Here is an 18,355-nt window from a genome sequence, read left to right as displayed (position 1 = left end):
TAGATGTTAGGGTGAGGGTGAGTGCTAGGTTTCCATTTAAGCTGAGTGTGTAGGGTATGTTTTAGGGTTTGGATTAGAGTTAGAGATAGGGTCATGGTTAGGGTTAAGTTTAGGGTTAGGGTTAGGTTTATGGTTAGGATTAGGGTTAGGGTCAGGATTAGGGGGAGATTTAGTGTTATGTTTAGTTTTAGCGTTAGGGTTTGGGTGAACTTTATGTTAAGCACGAGGGTTAGGGTTAGGGGTTAGGTTTCAGGTTAGGTTCAGGGTTAGGGTTAGGGTAGGTTTAGGTTCGGGGTTAGGGTTAGGTTTAGTGTTAGTGTTAGTTTTGCTTAGGGTTAGGGTTTGAATGAATTTAGGGTAGGTTTAGGGTTATGGTTAGGGTGAAATTTTGGTTAAGGGTCAGGGTTCCGCTTAGGGTTAGGGTTAGAGTTAAGATCAGTGGTTAGGGTTAAGTTTAGGTTTAGGGTTAGAGTTAGGTTTAGGGTTAGTTTTAGTTTTTGGTTAGGATTAGGCTATGAATGAAGTTAGGGTAGGTTTAGGGTTATGGTTAGGGTGAAATTTTGTTAAAGGGTGAGGGTTCGGTTTAGGGTTAGGGTTAGGTTTAGAGTTAGGGTTGTGGTTAGGGTTAGGTTTAGGGTTAAGGTTAAGTTTAGGCTAAGGATTAGGGTTAGAGTTAGGGTTAGGTGTTAGTGTTTCGGTTAGGTTTAGCATAGGGGTGTATTTAGGGTTAAGTTTTTTTTTTTAGGTTTAGGGTAAGAGTCAGAGTTCCATTTACCGTTAAGGTGAGGGTTTTGGGTAAGTGTTACGGTTAGGGTTAGGGTTAGGGTTAGGGCTGCGGATAGGGTTAGAGTTAGGGTTAGGTTTAAGTTTATGGTAGGCTTAAAGATAGGGTTAAGCTTAGGTGAGGGCTAGGATTAGAATTAGGTTTAGGGCGAGGATTAGGGTCAGAGTTATTGTAAGGGTTAGGTTTAGGGTTACAGGTGGGCCCAGGTTAAGGTGAGGGTTAGGTTTAGGGGTAGGGTTAGGGTTAAAGTTAGGGTTAACTTTAGGTTAGGGATAGGGTGAAGTTTAACATAGGGTTAGGGTTAGGGTTATGGCTAAGGTTTGGGTTTGTTTTCAGGTTAGTGTTAAGGTTATGTTTAGGGTTAGGGTTAAGTTTAGGGGTTGTGTTGAGTTTTAGTGTTAGGGTTAGATTTTAGGTTAGTGTTTAGTGTTATGGTTAGGGTTAGGGTTAGGGTTGTGTTAGGCGTTGTGGTTGGGGTGAGGGTTAGGTTTAGGGTTAGGGTTGGGTAGGGTTAGGATTATGGATATGGTAAGGTGTTAGGGGTTAGAGGTGTAGTTTAGGGTTAGGGTTTGGGTTTGTGTGAGGGTTCCGGTCAGGCTTTGTGGTTCCGGTTATGGTTAGGGTTGGTTTAGGGTTGGGTTTAGGTTTATGATTAGGTTTCGGTTAGTGTTACAGTTAGGGTTAAGGTTTTTGTTAGGCTTTGGTGTTGGGGTTAGTGTTTGGGTTAGGGTTAGGTTTATGGTTAGGGTCAGGGGTTTCAGGTTAGTGTTAGGGTTAGGGTTTCGGATAGCATTAGGGTTAGGGTTTCGGACAGCATTAGGCTTAGGGTTGCGGGATTCGGTTAGGGTTTACGGTGAGGGTTACCGTTAGTTTTATACTTAAGCTGAGGGTTTAGGGTAAGTGTTATGATTAGGGTTAGAGTCAGAGTTAGGGTTAGGATTGCTGTTAGGGTTAGGTGTAGGGTAAGATTTAGGTTTAGGTTCAAGGTGAGGGTTAGAGTTAGTGTTCTATTTAGGGTCAAGGTTAGAGTTAGGGTTAGGGTAAGGGATAGGCTTAGAGTTAGGGAAAGTGTTAGGGGTTCGTGTGAGGGTTAGTGTTAGGTTTACATTAAGCTGATGTTTTAGGGTGTTATGGTGAGGGTTAGAGCTAGGGTTAGGGTTAGGTTAGGGTTAGGGCTAGAGTTAGGGGAGAGTTAAGGGTTAGGTTTAGTTTTAGGGTTAGGGTTAGACTTAGGTTTAAGGTGAAGTTTAGGTTAAGGGTGAGGGTTCGAGTTAGGATTAGGCATTTGGGTTAAGGTTAGGGTTAGGTTTAGGGTTAGGCTTAGCAGCGATAGGGTTAGGTGTTTGGGTTAATGTTAGGGTCAGGATTAGGTTTAGGGCTAGGGCTAGGGCTAGGGTGAAGTTCACGGGTGAGGGTTGTGCTTAGGTTTAGCGTTAGGGGTTAGGGTTAGGGTTAATGTTAGGAGTAAGTGTAGGGTTAAGGTTAGTTTTAGAGTGAGGGTTAGGGTTGGTTTTTGGGTTAAGTCATGGTTAGGTTTAGGGCTAGGTTAAGGTTAGAGATAGGGTTAGGTTAAGGGTTGGGTTAGGTTTAGATGTTAGGGTGAGGGTGAGTGCTAGGTTTCCATTTAAGCTGAGTGTGTAGGGTATGTTTTAGGGTTTGGATTAGAGTTAGAGATAGGGTCATGGTTAGGGTTAAGTTTAGGGTTAGGGTTAGGTTTATGGTTAGGATTAGGGTTAGGGTCAGGGTTAGGGGGAGATTTAGTGTTATGTTTAGTTTTAGCGTTAGGGTTTGGGTGAACTTTATGTTAAGCACGAGGGTTAGGGTTAGGGGTTAGGGTTCAGGTTAGGTTCAGGGTTAGGATTAGGGTTAGGTTTAGGTTTGGGGTTAGGGTTAGGTTTAGTGTTAGTGTTAGTTTTGCTTAGGGTTAGGGTTTGAATGAATTTAGGGTAGGTTTAGGGTTATGGTTAGGGTGAAATTTTGGTTAAGGGTCAGGGTTCCGCTTAGGGTTAGAGTTAGGTTTAGGGTTAGTTTTAGTTTTTGGTTAGGATTAGGCTATGAATGAAGTTAGGGTAGGTTTAGGGTTATGGTTAGGCTAAAATTTTGTTAAAGGGTGAGGGTTCGGTTTAGGGTTAGTGTTAGGTTTAGAGTTAGGGTTGTGGTTAGGTTTAGGTTTAGGGTTAAGGTTAAGTTTAGGCTAAGGATTAGGGTTAGAGTTAGGGTTAGGTGTTAGTGTTTCGGTTAGGTTTAGCATAGGGGTGTATTTAGGGTTAAGTTTTTTTTTTTAGGTTTAGGGTAAGAGTCAGAGTTCCATTTACCGTTAAGGTGAGGGTTTTGGGTAAGTGTTACGGTTAGGGTTAGGGTTAGGGTTAGGGCTGCGGATAGGGTTAGAGTTAGGGTTAGGTTTAAGTTTATGGTAGGCTTAAAGATAGGGTTAAGCTTAGGTGAGGGTTAGGATTAGAATTAGGTTTAGGGCGAGGATTAGGGTCAGAGTTATTGTAAGGGTTAGGTTTAGGGTTCCAGGTGGGCCCAGGTTAAGGTGAGGGTTAGGTTTAGGGGTAGGGTTAGGGTTAAAGTTAGGGTTAACTTTAGGTTATGGATAGGGTGAAGTTTAACATAGGGTGAGGTTAGGGTTATGGCTAAGGTTTGGGTTTGTTTTCAGGTTAGTGTTAAGGTTATGTTTAGGGTTAGGGTTAAGTTTAGGGGTTGTGTTGAGTTTTAGTGTTAGGGTTAGATTTTAGGTTAGTGTTTAGTGTTATGGTTAGGGTTAGGGTTAGGGTTGTGTTAGGCGTTGTGGTTGGGGTGAGGGTTAGGTTTAGGATTAGGGTTGGGTAGGGTTAGGATTATGGATATGGTAAGGTGTTAGGGGTTAGAGGTGTAGTTTAGGGTTAGGATTTGGGTTTGTGTGAGGGTTCCGGTCAGGCTTTGTGGTTCCGGTCATGGTTAGGGTTGGTTTAGGGTTGGGGTTAGGTTTATGATTAGGTTTTGGTTAGTGTTACAGTTAGGGTTAAGGTTTTTGTTAGGCTTTGGTGTTGGGGTTAGTGTTTGGGTTAGGGTTAGGTTTATCGTTAGGATCAGGGGTTTCAAGTTAGTGTTAGGGTTAGGGTTTCGGATAGCATTAGGGTTAGGGTTTCGGATAGCATTAGGGTTAGGGTTGTGGGATTCGGTTAGGGTTTAGGGTGAGGGTTACCGTTAGTTTTATGGTTCAGCTGAGGGTTTAGGGTAAGTGTTATGATTAGGGTTAGAGTCAGAGTTAGGGTTAGGATTGCTGTTAGGGTTAGGTGTAGGGTAAGATTTAGGTTTAGGTCCAAGGTGAGGGTTAGAGTTAGTGTTCTATTTAGGGTCAAGGTTAGAGTTAGGGTTAGGTTAAGGGACAGGCTTAGAGTTAGGGAAAGTGTTAGGGGTTCGTGTGAGGGTTAGTGTTAGGTTTACATTAAGCTGATGTTTTAGGGTGTTATGGTGAGGTTAGAGCTAGGGTTAGGGTTAGGGTTAGGGTTAGGGCTAGAGTTAGGGGAGAGTTAAGGGTTAGGTTTAGTTTTAGGGTTAGGGTTAGACTTAGGTTTAAGGTGAAGTTTAGGTTAAGGATGAGGGTTCGGGTTAGGATTAGGCGTTTGGGTTAAGGTTAGGGTTAGGTTTAGGGTTAGGCTTAGCAGCGATAGGGTTAGGTGTTTGGGTTAATGTTAGGGTCAGGTTTAGGGTTAGGGCTAGGGCTAGGGCTAGGGTGAAGTTTACGGGTGAGGGTTGTGCTTAGGTTTAGCGTTAGGGGTTAGGGTTAGGGTTAATGTTAGGAGTAAGTGTAGGGTTAAGGTTAGTTTTAGAGTGAGGGTTAGGGTTGGTTTTTGGGTTAAGTCATGGTTAGGTTTAGGGCTAGGTTAAGGTTAGAGATAGGGTTAGGTTAAGGGTTGGGTTAGGTTTAGATGTTAGGGTGAGGGTGAGTGCTAGGTTTCCATTTAAGCTGAGTGTGTAGGGTAAGTTTTAGGGTTAGGATTAGAGTTAGAGTTAGGGTCATGGTTAGGGTTAGGTTTAGGGTTAGGGTTAGGTTTATGGTTAGGGTCAGGGTTAGGGGGAGATTTAGTGTTATGTTTAGTTTTAGCGTTAGGGTTTGGGTGAACTTTATGTTAAGCACGAGGGTTAGGGTTAGGGGTTAGGGTTCAGGTTAGGTTCAGGGTTAGGGTTAGGGTTAGGTTTAGGTTTGGGGTTAGGGTTAGGTTTAGTGTTAGTGTTAGTTTTGCTTAGGGTTAGGGTTTGAATGAATTTAGGGTAGGTTTAGGGTTATGGTTAGGGTGAAATTTTGGTTAAGGGTCAGGGTTCCGCTTAGGGTTAGGGTTAGAGTTAGGGTCAGTGGTTAGGGTTAAGTTTAGGTTTAGGGTTAGAGTTAGGTTTAGGGTTAGGTTTAGTTTTGGTTAGCATTAGGCTATGAATGAAGTTAGGGTAGGTTTAGGGTTATGGTTAGGGTGAAATTTTGTTTAAGGGTGAGGGTTCGGTTTAGGGTTAGGTTTAGAGTTAGGGTTGTGGTTAGGGTTAGGTTTAGGGTTAAGGTTAAGTTTAGGCTAAGGATTAGGGTTAGAGTTAGGGTTAGGTGTTAGTGTTTCGGTTAGGTTTAGCATAGGGGTGTATTTAGGGTTAAGTTTTTTTTTTTTTAGGTTTAGGGTAAGAGTCAGAGTTCCATTTACCGTTAAGGTGAGGGTTTTGGGTAAGTGTTACGGTTAGGGTTAGGGTTAGGGTTAGGGTTAGGGCTGCGGATAGGGTTAGAGTTAGGGTTAGGTTTAAGTTTATGGTAGGCTTAAAGATAGGGTTAAGCTTAGGTGAGGGTTAGGATTAGAATTAGGTTTAGGGCGAGGATTAGGGTCAGAGTTATTGTAAGGGTTAGGTTTAGGGTTCCAGGTGGGCCCAGGTTAAGGTGAGGGTTAGGTTTAGGGGTAGGGTTAGGGTTAAAGTTAGGGTTAACTTTAGGTTAGGGATAGGGTGAAGTTTAACATAGGGTGAGGGTTAGGGTTATGGCTAAGGTTTGGGTTTGTTTTCAGGTTAGTGTTAAGGTTATGTTTAGGGTTAGGGTTAAGTTTAGGGGTTGTGTTGAGTTTTAGTGTTAGGGTTAGATTTTAGGTTAGTGTTTAGTGTTATGGTTAGGGTTAGGGTTAGGGTTGTGTTAGGCGTTGTGGTTGGGGTGAGGGTTAGGTTTAGGGTTAGGGTTGGGTAGGGTTAGGATTATGGATATGGTAAGGTGTTAGGGGTTAGAGGTGTAGTTTAAGGTTAGGGTTTGGGTTTGTGTGAGGGTTCCGGTTAGGCTTTGTGGTTCCGGTCATGGTTAGGGTTGGTTGAGGGTTGGGGTTAGGCTTCTGATTAGGTTTCGGTTAGTGTTACAGTTAGGGTTAAGGTTTTTGTTAGGCTTTGGTGTTGGGGTTAGGGTTTGGGTTAGGGTTAGGTTTATCGTTAGGGTCAGGGGTTTCAGGTTAGTGTTAGGGTCAGGGTTTCGGATAGCATTAGTATTAGGGTTTTGGATAGCATTAGGGTTAGGGTTGTGGGATTCGGTTAAGGTTTAGGGTGAGGGTTACCGTTAGTTTTATGGTTAAGCTGAGGGTTTAGGGTAAGTGTTATGATTAGGGTTAGAGTTAGCGTTAGGGTTAGGATTGCGGTTAGGGTTAGGTGTAGGGTAAAATTTAGGTTTAGGTCCAAGTTGAGGGTTAGTGTTAGTGTTCTATTTAGGGTCAAGGTTAGAGTTAGGGTTAGGGTAAGGGACAGGCTTAGAGTTAGGGAAAGTGTTAGGGGTTCGTGTGAGGGTTAGTGTTAGGTTTACATTAAGCTGATGTTTTAGGGTGTTACGGTGAGGGTTAGAGCTAGGGTTAGGGTTAGGGTTAGGGTTAGGGCTAGAGTTAGGGGAGAGTTAAGGGTTAGGTTTAGTTTTAGGGTTAGGGTTAGACTTAGGTTTAAGGTGAAGTTTAGGTTAAGGATGAGGGTTCGGGTTAGGATTAGGCGTTTGGGTTAAGGTTAGGGTTAGGTTTAGGGTTAGGCTTAGCAGCGATAGGGTTAGGTGTTTGGGTTAATGTTAGGGTCAGGTTTAGGGTTAGGGCTAGGGCTAGGGCTAGGGTGAAGTTTACGGGTGAGGGTTGTGCTTAGGTTTAGCGTTAGGGGTTAGGGTTAGGGTTAATGTTAGGAGTAAGTGTAGGGTTAAGGTTAGTTTTAGAGTGAGGGTTAGGGTTGGTTTTTGGGTTAAGTCATGGTTAGGTTTAGGGCTAGGTTAAGGTTAGAGATAGGGTTAGGTTAAGGGTTGGGTTAGGTTTAGATGTTAGGGTGAGGGTGAGTGCTAGGTTTCCATTTAAGCTGAGTGTGTAGGGTAAGTTTTAGGGTTAGGATTAGAGTTAGAGTTAGGGTCATGGTTAGGGTTAGGTTTAGGGTTAGGGTTAGGTTTATGGTTAGGGTCAGGGTTAGGGGGAGATTTAGTGTTATGTTTAGTTTTAGCGTTAGGGTTTGGGTGAACTTTATGTTAAGCACGAGGGTTAGGGTTAGGGGTTAGGGTTCAGGTTAGGTTCAGGGTTAGGGTTAGGGTTAGGTTTAGGTTTGGGGTTAGGGTTAGGTTTAGTGTTAGTGTTAGTTTTGCTTAGGGTTAGGGTTTGAATGAATTTAGGGTAGGTTTAGGGTTATGGTTAGGGTGAAATTTTGGTTAAGGGTCAGGGTTCCGCTTAGGGTTAGGGTTAGAGTTAGGGTCAGTGGTTAGGGTTAAGTTTAGGTTTAGGGTTAGAGTTAGGTTTAGGGTTAGGTTTAGTTTTGGTTAGCATTAGGCTATGAATGAAGTTAGGGTAGGTTTAGGGTTATGGTTAGGGTGAAATTTTGTTAAAGGGTGAGGGTTCGGTTTAGGGTTAGGGTTAGGTTTAGAGTTAGGGTTGTGGTTAGGGTTAGGTTTAGGGTTAAGGTTAAGTTTAGGCTAAGGATTAGGGTTAGAGTTAGGGTTAGGTGTTAGTGTTTCGGTTAGGTTTAGCATAGGGGTGTATTTAGGGTTAAGTTTTTTTTTTTTAGGTTTAGGGTAAGAGTCAGAGTTCCATTTACCGTTAAGGTGAGGGTTTTGGGTAAGTGTTACGGTTAGGGTTAGGGTTAGGGTTAGGGTTAGGGCTGCGGATAGGGTTAGAGTTAGGGTTAGGTTTAAGTTTATGGTAGGCTTAAAGATAGGGTTAAGCTTAGGTGAGGGTTAGGATTAGAATTAGGTTTAGGGCGAGGATTAGGGTCAGAGTTATTGTAAGGGTTAGGTTTAGGGTTCCAGGTGGGCCCAGGTTAAGGTGAGGGTTAGGTTTAGGGGTAGGGTTAGGGTTAAAGTTAGGGTTAACTTTAGGTTAGGGATAGGGTGAAGTTTAACATAGGGTGAGGGTTAGGGTTATGGCTAAGGTTTGGGTTTGTTTTCAGGTTAGTGTTAAGGTTATGTTTAGGGTTAGGGTTAAGTTTAGGGGTTGTGTTGAGTTTTAGTGTTAGGGTTAGATTTTAGGTTAGTGTTTAGTGTTATGGTTAGGGTTAGGGTTAGGGTTGTGTTAGGCGTTGTGGTTGGGGTGAGGGTTAGGTTTAGGGTTAGGGTTGGGTAGGGTTAGGATTATGGATATGGTAAGGTGTTAGGGGTTAGAGGTGTAGTTTAAGGTTAGGGTTTGGGTTTGTGTGAGGGTTCCGGTTAGGCTTTGTGGTTCCGGTCATGGTTAGGGTTGGTTGAGGGTTGGGGTTAGGCTTCTGATTAGGTTTCGGTTAGTGTTACAGTTAGGGTTAAGGTTTTTGTTAGGCTTTGGTGTTGGGGTTAGGGTTTGGGTTAGGGTTAGGTTTATCGTTAGGGTCAGGGGTTTCAGGTTAGTGTTAGGGTCAGGGTTTCGGATAGCATTAGTATTAGGGTTTTGGATAGCATTAGGGTTAGGGTTGTGGGATTCGGTTAAGGTTTAGGGTGAGGGTTACCGTTAGTTTTATGGTTAAGCTGAGGGTTTAGGGTAAGTGTTATGATTAGGGTTAGAGTTAGCGTTAGGGTTAGGATTGCGGTTACGGTTAGGTGTAGGGTAAAATTTAGGTTTAGGTCCAAGTTGAGGGTTAGAGTTAGTGTTCTATTTAGGGTCAAGGTTAGAGTTAGGGTTAGGGTAAGGGACAGGCTTAGAGTTAGGGAAAGTGTTAGGGGTTCGTGTGAGGGTTAGTGTTAGGTTTACATTAAGCTGATGTTTTAGGGTGTTACGGTGAGGGTTAGAGCTAGGGTTAGGGTTAGGGTTAGGGTTAGGGCTAGAGTTAGGGGAGAGTTAAGGGTTAGGTTTAGTTTTAGGGTTAGGGTTAGACTTAGGTTTAAGGTGAAGTTTAGGTTAAGGATGAGGGTTCGGGTTAGGATTAGGCGTTTGGGTTAAGGTTAGGGTTAGGTTTAGGGTTAGGCTTAGCAGCGATAGGGTTAGGTGTTTGGGTTAATGTTAGGGTCAGGTTTAGGGTTAGGGCTAGGGCTAGGGCTAGGGTGAAGTTTACGGGTGAGGGTTGTGCTTAGGTTTAGCGTTAGGGGTTAGGGTTAGGGTTAATGTTAGGAGTAAGTGTAGGGTTAAGGTTAGTTTTAGAGTGAGGGTTAGGGTTGGTTTTTGGGTTAAGTCATGGTTAGGTTTAGGGCTCGGTTAAGGTTAGAGATAGGGTTAGGTTAAGGGTTGGGTTAGGTTTAGATGTTAGGGTGAGGGTGAGTGCTAGGTTTCCATTTAAGCTGAGTGTGTAGGGTAAGTTTTAGGGTTAGGATTAGAGTTAGAGTTAGGGTCATGGTTAGGGTTAGGTTTAGGGTTAGGGTTAGGTTTATGGTTAGGGTCAGGGTTAGGGGGAGATTTAGTGTTATGTTTAGTTTTAGCGTTAGGGTTTGGGTGAACTTTATGTTAAGCATGAGGGTTAGGGTTAGGGGTTAGGGTTCAGGTTAGGTTCAGGGTTAGGGTTAGGGTTAGGTTTAGGTTTGGGGTTAGGGTTAGGTTTAGTGTTAGTGTTAGTTTTGCTTAGGGTTAGGGTTTGAATGAATTTAGGGTAGGTTTAGGGTTATGGTTAGGGTGAAATTTTGGTTAAGGGTCAGGGTTCCGCTTAGGGTTAGAGTTAGGTTTAGGGTTAGTTTTAGTTTTTGGTTAGGATTAGGCTATGAATGAAGTTAGGGTAGGTTTAGGGTTATGGTTAGGGTGAAATTTTGTTAAAGGGTGAGGGTTCGGTTTAGGGTTAGGGTTAGGTTTAGAGTTAGGGTTGTGGTTATGGTTAGGTTTAGGGTTAAGGTTAAGTTTAGGCTAAGGATTAGGGTTAGAGTTAGGGTTAGGTGTTAGTGTTTCGGTTAGGTTTAGCATAGGGGTGTATTTAGGGTTAAGTTTTTTTTTTTAGATTTAGGGTAAGAGTCAGAGTTCCATTTACCGTTAAGGTGAGGGTTTTGGGTAAGTGTTACGGTTAGGGTTAGGGTTAGGGTTAGGGCTGCGGATAGGGTTAGAGTTAGGGTTAGGTTTAAGTTTATGGTAGGCTTAAAGATAGGGTTAAGCTTAGGTGAGGGTTAGGATTAGAATTAGGTTTAGGGCGAGGATTAGGGTCAGAGTTATTGTAAGGGTTAGGTTTAGGGTTCCAGGTGGGCCCAGGTTAAGGTGAGGGTTAGGTTTAGGGGTAGGGTTAGGGTTAAAGTTAGGGTTAACTTTAGGTTAGGGATAGGGTGAAGTCTAACATAGGGTGAGGGTTAGGGTTATGGCTAAGGTTTCGGTTTGTTTTCAGGTTAGTGTTAAGGTTATGTTTCGGGTTAGGGTTAAGTTTAGGGGTTGTGTTGAGTTTTAGTGTTAGGGTTAGATTTTAGGTTAGTGTTTAGTGTTATGGCTAGGGTTAGGGTTGTGTTAGGCGTTGTGGTTGGGGTGAGGGTTAGGTTTAGGGTTAGGGTTGGGTAGGGTTAGGATTATGGATATGGTAAGGTGTTAGGGGTTAGAGGTGTAGTTTAAGGTTAGGGTTTGGGTTTGTGTGAGGGTTCCGGTTAGGCTTTGTGGTTCCGGTCATGGTTAGGGTTGGTTGAGGGTTGGGGTTAGGTATATGATTAGGTTTGTTTTAGCGTTACAGTGAGGGTTAAGGCTTTTGTTAGGCTTTGGTGTTGGGGTTAGTGTTTGGGTTAGGGTTAGGTTTATCGTTAGGGTCAGGGGTTTCAGGTTAGTGTTAGGGTTTGGGTTTCGGATAGCATTAGGGTTAGGGTTTCGGATAGCATTAGGGTTAGGGTTGTGGGATTCGGTTAAGGTTTAGGGTGAGGGTTACCGTTACTTTTATGTTTAAGCTGAGGGTTTAGGGTAAGTGTTATGATTAGGGTTAGAGTTAGCGTTAGGGTTAGGATTGCGGTTAGGGTTAGGTGTAGGGTAAGATTTAGGTTTAGGTCCAAGTTGAGGGTTAGAGTTAGTGTTCTATTTAGGGTCAAGGTTAGAGTTAGGGTTAGGGTAAGGGATAGGCTTAGAGCTAGGGAAAGTGTTAGGGGTTCGTGTGAGGGTTAGTGTTAGGTTTACATTAAGCTGATGTTTTAGGGTGTTATGGTGAGGGTTAGAGCCAGGGTTAGGGTTAGGGTTAGGGCTAGATTTAGGGGAGAGTTAAGGGTTAGGTTTAGTTTTAGGGTTAGGGTTAGACTTAGGTTTAAGGTGAAGTTTAGGTTAAGGATGAGGGTTCGGGTTAGGATTAGGCGTTTGGGTTAAGGTTAGGGTTAGGTTTAGGGTTAGGCTTAGCAGCGATAGGGTTAGGTGTTTGGGTTAATGTTAGGGTCAGGTTTAGGGTTAGGGCTAGGGCTAGGGCTAGGGTGAAGTTTACGGGTGAGGGTTGTGCTTAGGTTTAGCGTTAGGGGTTAGGGTTAATGTTAGGAGTAAGTGTAGGGTTAAGGTTAGTTTTAGAGTGAGGGTTAGGGTTGGTTTTTGGGTTAAGTCATGGTTAGGTTTAGGGCTCGGTTAAGGTTAGAGATAGGGTTAGGTTAAGGGTTGGGTTAGGTTTAGATGTTAGGGTGAGGGTGAGTGCTAGGTTTCCATTTAAGCTGAGTGTGTAGGGTAAGTTTTAGGGTTAGGATTAGAGTTAGAGTTAGGGTCATGGTTAGGGTTAAGTTTAGGGATAGGTTTATGGTTAGGATTAGGGTTAGGGTCAGGGTTAGGGGGAGATTTAGTGTTATGTTTAGTTTTAGCGTTAGGGTTTGGGTGAACTTTTTGTTAAGCACGAGGGTTAGGGTTAGGGGTTAGGGTTCTGGTTAGGTTCAGGGTTAGGGTTAGGGTAGGTTTAGGTTTGGGGTTAGGTTTAGGTTTAGTGTTAGTGTTAGTTTTGCTTAGGGTTAGGGTTTGAATGAATTTTGGGTAGGTTTAGGGTTATGGTTAAGGTGAAATTTTGGTTAAGGGTCAGGGTTCCGCTTAGGGTTAGGGTTAGAGTTAGGGTCAGTGGTTAGGGTTAAGTTTAGGTTTAGGGTTAGAGTTAGGTTTAGGGTTAGTTTTAGTTTTGGTTAGGATTAGGCTATGAATGAAGTTAGGGTAGGTTTAGGGTTATGGTTAGGCTGAAATTTTGTTAAAGGGTGAGGGTTCGATTTAGGGTTAGGGTTAGGTTTAGAGTTAGGGTTGTGGCCAGGGTTAGGTTTAGAGTTAAGGTTAAGTTTAGGCTAAGGATTAGGGTTAGAGTTAGGGTTAGGTGTTAGTGTTTCGGTTAGGTTTAGCATAGGGGTGTATTTAGGGTTAAGTTTTTTTTTTTAGGTTTAGGGTAAGAGTCAGAGTTACATTTACCGTTAAGGTGAGGGTTTTGGGTAAGTGTTATGGTTAGGGTTGTGGTTAAGGGTAGGGTTAGGGTTAGGGTTAGGGTTAGGGTTAGGGTTAGGGTTAGGGTTAGGGTTAGGGTTAGGGTTAGGGTTAGGATTAGGGCTGCGGATAGGGTTAGAGTTAGGGTTAGGTTTAAGTTTATGGTAGGCTTAAAGATAGGGTTAAGCTTAGGTGAGGGTTTGGATTAGAATTAGGTTTAGAGCGAGGATTAGGGTCAGAGTTATTGTAAGGGTTAGGTTTAGGGTTACAGGTGGGCCCAGGTTAAGGTGAGGGTTAGGTTTAGGGGTAGGGTTAGGGTTAAAGTTAGGGTTAACTTTGGGTTAGGGATAGGGTGAAGTTTAACATAGGGTGAGGGTTAGGGTTATGGCTAAGGTTTGGGTTTGTTTTCAGGTTAGTGTTAAGGTTATGTTTCGGGTTAGGGTTAAGTTTAGGGGTTGTGTTGAGTTTTAGTGTTAGGGTTAGATTTTAGGTTAGTGTTTAGTATTATGTTTAAGGTTAGGGTTAGGGTTGTGTTAGGCGTTGTGGTTGGGGTGAGGGTTAGGTTTAGGGTTAGGGTTGGGTAGGGTTAGGATTATGGATATGGTAAGGTGTTACGGGTTAGAGGTGTAGTTTAGGGTTAGGGTTTGGGTTTGTGTGAGTGTTCTGGTTAGGCTTTGTGGTTCCGGTCAAGGTTAGGGTTGGTTTAGGGTTGGGGATAGGTTTATGATTAGGTTTCATTTGTGTTACAGTTAGGGTTAAGGTAATTGTTAGGCTTTGGTGTTGGGGTTAGGGTTTGGGTTAGGGTTACGTTTATCGTTAGGGTCAGGGGTTTCAGGTTAGTGTTAGGGTTAGGGTTTCGGATAGCATTAGGGTTAGGGTTTCGGATAGCATTAGGGTTAGGGTTGTGGGATTCTGTTAGGGTTTAGGGTGAGGGTTACCGTTAGTTTTATGGTTAAGCTGAGGGTTTAGGGTAAGTGTTATGATTAGGGTTAGAGTCAGAGTTAGGGTTAGGATTGCGGTTAGGGTTAGGTGTAGGGTAAGATTTAGGTTTAGGTCCAAGGTGAGGGTTAGAGTTAGTGTTCTATTTAGGGTCAAGGTTAGAGTTAGGGTTAGGGTAAGGGATAGGCTTAGAGTTAGGGAAAGTGTTAGGGGTTCGTGTGAGGGTTAGTGTTAGGTTTACATTAAGCTGATGTTTTAGGGTGTTGTGGGTAGGGTTAGAGTTAGGGTTAGGGTTAGGGTTAGGGCTAGAGTTAGGGGAGAGTTAAGGGTTAGGTTTAGTTTTAGGGTTAGGGTTAGACTTAGGTTTAAGGTGAAGTTTAGGTTAAGGATGAGGGTACGGGTTAGGATTAGGAGTTTCGGTTAAGGTTAGGGTTAGGTTTAGGGTTAGGCTTAGCAGCGATAGGGTTAGGTGTTTGGGTTAATGTTAGGGTCAGGTTTAGGGTTAGGGCTAGAGCTAGGGCTAGGGTGAAGTTTACGGGTGAGGGTTGTGCTTAGGTTTAGCTTTAGGGGTTAGGGTTAGGGTTAATGTTAGGAGTAAGTGTAGGGTTAAGGTTAGTTTTAGAGTGAGGGTTAGGGTTGGTTTTTGGGTTAAGTTATGGTTAGGTTTAGGGCTAGGTTAAGGTTAGAGATAGGGTTAGGTTAAGGGTTGGGTTAGGTTTAGATGTTAGGGTGAGGGTGAGTGCTAGGTTTCCACTTAAGCTGAGTGTGTAGGGTAAGTTTTAGGGTTAGGATTAGAGTTAGAGTTAGGGTCATGGCTAGGGTTAAGTTTAGGGTTAGGGTTAGGTTTATGGTTAGGATTAGGGTTAGGGTCAGGGTTAGGGGGAGATTTAGTGTTGTTTAGTTTTAGCATTAGGGTTTGGGTGAACTTTATGTTAAGCACGAGGGTTAGGGTTAGGGGTTAGGGTTCAGGTTAGGTTCAGGGTTAGGTTTAGGTTTGGGGTTAGGGTTAGGTTTAGTGTTAGTGTTAGTTTTGCTTAGGGTTAGGGTTTGAATGAATTTAGGGTAGGTTTAGGGTTATGGTTAGGGTGAAATTTTGGTTAAGGGTCAGGGTTCCGCTTAGGGTTAGGGTTAGAGTTAGGGTCAGTGGTTAGGGTTAAGTTTAGGTTTAGGGTTAGAGTTAGGTTTAGGGTTAGTTTTAGTTTTTGGTTAGCATTAGGCTATGAATGAAGTTAGGGTAGGTTTAGGGTTATGGTTAGGGTAAAATTTTGTTAAAGGGTGAGGGTTCGGTTTAGGGTTAGGGTTAGGTTTAGAGTTAGGGTTGTGGTTAGGGTTAGGTTTAGGGTTAAGGTTAAGTTTAGGCTAAGGATTAGGGTCAGAGTTAGGGTTAGGTGTTAGTGTTTCGGTTAGGTTTAGCATAGGGGTGTATTTAGGGTTAAGTTTTTTTTTTTTAGGTTTAGGGTAAGAGTCAGAGTTCCATTTACCGTTAAGGTGAGGGTTTTGGGTAAGTGTTACGGTTAGGGTTAGGGTTAGGTTTAGGGCTGCGGATAGGGTTAGAGTTAGGGTTAGGTTTAAGTTTATGGTAGGCTTAAAGATAGGGTTAAGCTTAGGTGAGGGTTAGGATTAGAATTAGGTTTAGGGCGAGGATTAGGGTCAGAGTTATTGTAAGGGTTAGGTTTAGGGTTACAGGTGGGCCAAGGTTAAGGTGAGGGTTAGGTTTAGGGCTAGGGTTAGGGTTAAAGTTAGGGTTAACTTTAGGTTAGGGATCGGGTGAAGTTTAACATGGGGTGAGGGTTAGGGTTATGGCTAAGGTTTGGGTTTGTTTTCAGGTTAGTGTTAAGGTTATGTTTAGGGTTAGGGTTAAGTTTAAGGGTTGTGTTGAGTTTTAGTGTTAGGGTTAGATTTTAGGTTAGTGTTTAGTGTTATGGTTAGGGTTAGGGTTAGGGTTGTGTTAGGCGTTGTGGTTGGGGTGAGGGTTAGGTTTAGGGTTAGGGTTGGGTAGGGTTAGGATTATGGATATGGTAAGGTGTTAGGGGTTAGAGGTGTAGTTTAGGGTTAGGGTTTGGGTTTGTGTGAGGGTTCCGGTTAGGCTTTGTGGTTCCGGTCATGGTTAGGGTTGGTTTAGGGTTGGGGTTAGGTTTATGATTAGGTTTCGGTTAGTGTTACAGTTAGGGTTAAGGTTTTTGTTAGGCTTTGGTGTTGGGGTTAGGGTTAGGTTTATCGTTAGGGTCAGGGGTTTCAGGTTAGTGTTAGGGTTAGGGTTTCGGATAGCATTAGGGTTAGGGTTTCGGACAGCATTAGGGTTAGGGTTGGGGGATTCGGTTAGGGTTTACGGTGAGGGTTACCGTTAGTTTTATACTTAAGCTGAGGGTTTAGGGTAAGTGTTATGATTAGGGTTAGAGTCAGAGTTAGGGTTAGGTCTACGGTTAGGGTTAGGTGTAGGGTAAGATTTAGGTTTACGTCCAAGTTGAGGGTTAGAGTTAGTGTTCTATTTAGGGTCCAGGTTAGAGTTAGGGTTTGGGTAAGGGATAGGCTTAGAGTTAGGGAAAGTGTTAGGGGTTCGTGTGAGGGTTAGTGTTAGGTTTACATTAAGCTGATGTTTTACGGTGTTATGGTTAGGGTTAGAGTTAGGGTTAGGGTTAGGTTTAGGGTTAGGGCTAGAGTTAGGGGAGAGTTAAGGGTTAGGTTTAGTTTTAGGGTTAGACTTAGGTTTAAGGTGAAGTTTAGGTTCAGGATGAGGGTTCGGGTTAGGATTAGGCGTTTGGTTTAAGGTTAGGGTTAGGTTTAGGGTTAGGCTTAACGATAGGGTTAGGTGTTTGGGTTAATGTTAGGGTCAGGTTTAGGGTTAGGGCTAGGGCTAGGGTGAAGTTTACGGGTGAGGGTTGTGCTTAGGTTTAGCGTTAGGGGTTAGGGTTAGGGTTAATGTTAGGAGTAAGTGTAGGGTTGAGGTTAGTTTTAGAGTGAGGGTTAGGGTTGGTTTTTGGGTTAAGTCATGGTTAGGTTTAGGGCTAGGTTAAGGTTGGAGATAGGGTTAGGTTAAGGGTTGGGTTAGGTTTAGATGTTAGGGTGAGGGTGAGTGCTAGGTTTCCATTTAAGCTGAGTGTGTAGGGTAAGTTTTAGGGTTAGGATTAGAGTTAGAGTTAGGGTCATGGTTAGGGTTAAGTTTAGGGTTAGGGTTTGGTTTATGGTTAGGATTAGGGTTAGGGTCAGTGTTAGGGGAGATTTAGTGTTATGTTTAGTTTTAGCGTTAGGGTTTGGGTGAAGTTGATGTTAAGCGCGAGGGTTAGGGTTAGGGGTTAGGGTTCAGGTTAGGTTCAGGGTTAGGGTTAGGGTTAGGTGTAGGTTTGGGGTTAGGGTTAGGTTTAGTGTTAGTGTTAGTTTTGCTTAGGGTTTGGGTTTGAAAGAATTTAGGGTAGGTTTAGGGTTATGGTTAGGGTGAAATTTTGTTTAAGGGTCAGGGTTCCGCTTAGGGTTAGGGTTAGAGTTAGGGTCAGTGGTTAGGATTAAGTTTAGGTTTAGGGTTAGAGTTAGGTTTAGGGTTAGTTTTAGTTTGGGTTAGGATTAGGCTATGAATGAAGTTAGGGTAGGTTTAGGGTTATGGTTAGGGTGCAATTTCGTTTAAGGGTGAGGGTTCGGTTTAGGTTTAGGGTTAGGTTTAGAGTTAGGGTTGTGGTTAGGGTTAGGTTTAGGGTTAAGGTTAAGTTTAGGCTAAGGATTAGGGTTAGAGTAAGGGTTAGGTGTTAGTGTTTCGGTTACGTTTAGCATAGGGTTGTATTTAGGGTTAAGTTTTTTTTTCTTAGGTTTAGGGTAAGAGTCAGAGTTACATTTACCGTTAAGGTGAGGGTTTTGGATAAGTGTTACGGTTAGAGTTAGGGTTAGGGTTAGGGGTTCGGGTTAGGTTTAAGTTTACGGTAGGCTTAAAGATAGGGTTAAGCTTAGGTTAGGGTTAGGGTCAGGGTTAGGATTAGAATTAGGTTTAGGGCGAGGATTAGTGTCAGAGATATTGTAAGGGTTAGGTTCAGGGTTACAGGTGGGCCCAGGTTAAGGTGAGGGTTAGGTTTAGGGGTAGGGTTAGGGTTAAAGTTAGGGTTAACTTTAGGTTAGGGATAGGGTGAAGTTTAACATAGGGTGAGGGTCAGGGTTATGGCTAAGGTTTGGGTTTGTTTTCAGGTTAGTGTTAAGGTTATGTTTAGGGTTAGGGTTAAGTTTAGGGGTTGTGTTGAGTTTTAGTGTTAGGGTTAGATTTTAGGTTAGTGTTTAGTGTTATGGTTAGTGTTAGGGTTAGGGTTGCGTTAGGCGTTGTGGTTGGGGTGAGGGTTAGGTTTAGGGTTAGGGTTGGGTAGGGTTAGGATTATGGATATGGTAAGGTGTTAGGGGTTAGAGGTGTAGTTTAGGGTTAGGGTTTGGGTTTGTGTGAGGGTTCCGGTTAGGCTTTGTGGTTCCGGTCATGGTTAGGGTTGGTTTAGGGTTGGGGTTAGGTTTATGATTAGGTTTCGGTTAGTGTTACAGTTAGGGTTAAGGTTTTTGTTAGGCTTTGGTGTTGGGGTTAGGGTTAGGTTTATCGTTAGGGTCAGGTGTTTCAGGTTAGTGTTAGGGTTAGGGTTTCGGATAGCATTAGGGTTAGGGTTTCGGACAGCATTAGGGTTAGGGTTGCGGGATTCGGTTAGGGTTTACGGTGAGGGTTACCGTTAGTTTTATACTTAAGCTGAGGGTTTAGGGTAAGTGTTATGATTAGGGTTAGAGTCAGAGTTAGGGTTAGGTCTACGGTTAGGGTTAGGTGTAGGGTAAGATTTAGGTTTACGTCCAAGTTGAGGGTTAGAGTTAGTGTTCTATTTAGGGTCAAGGTTAGAGTTAGGGTTAGGGTAAGGGATAGGCTTAGAGTTAGGGAAAGTGTTAGGGGTTCGTGTGAGGGTTAGTG

The sequence above is a fragment of the Loxodonta africana genome, chromosome 26 (genome assembly GCF_030014295.1).
Source record: "Loxodonta africana isolate mLoxAfr1 chromosome 26, mLoxAfr1.hap2, whole genome shotgun sequence".
In the NCBI taxonomy this organism is placed as follows: Eukaryota; Metazoa; Chordata; class Mammalia; order Proboscidea; family Elephantidae; genus Loxodonta; species Loxodonta africana.
This window is presented reverse-complemented; position numbering follows the sequence as displayed.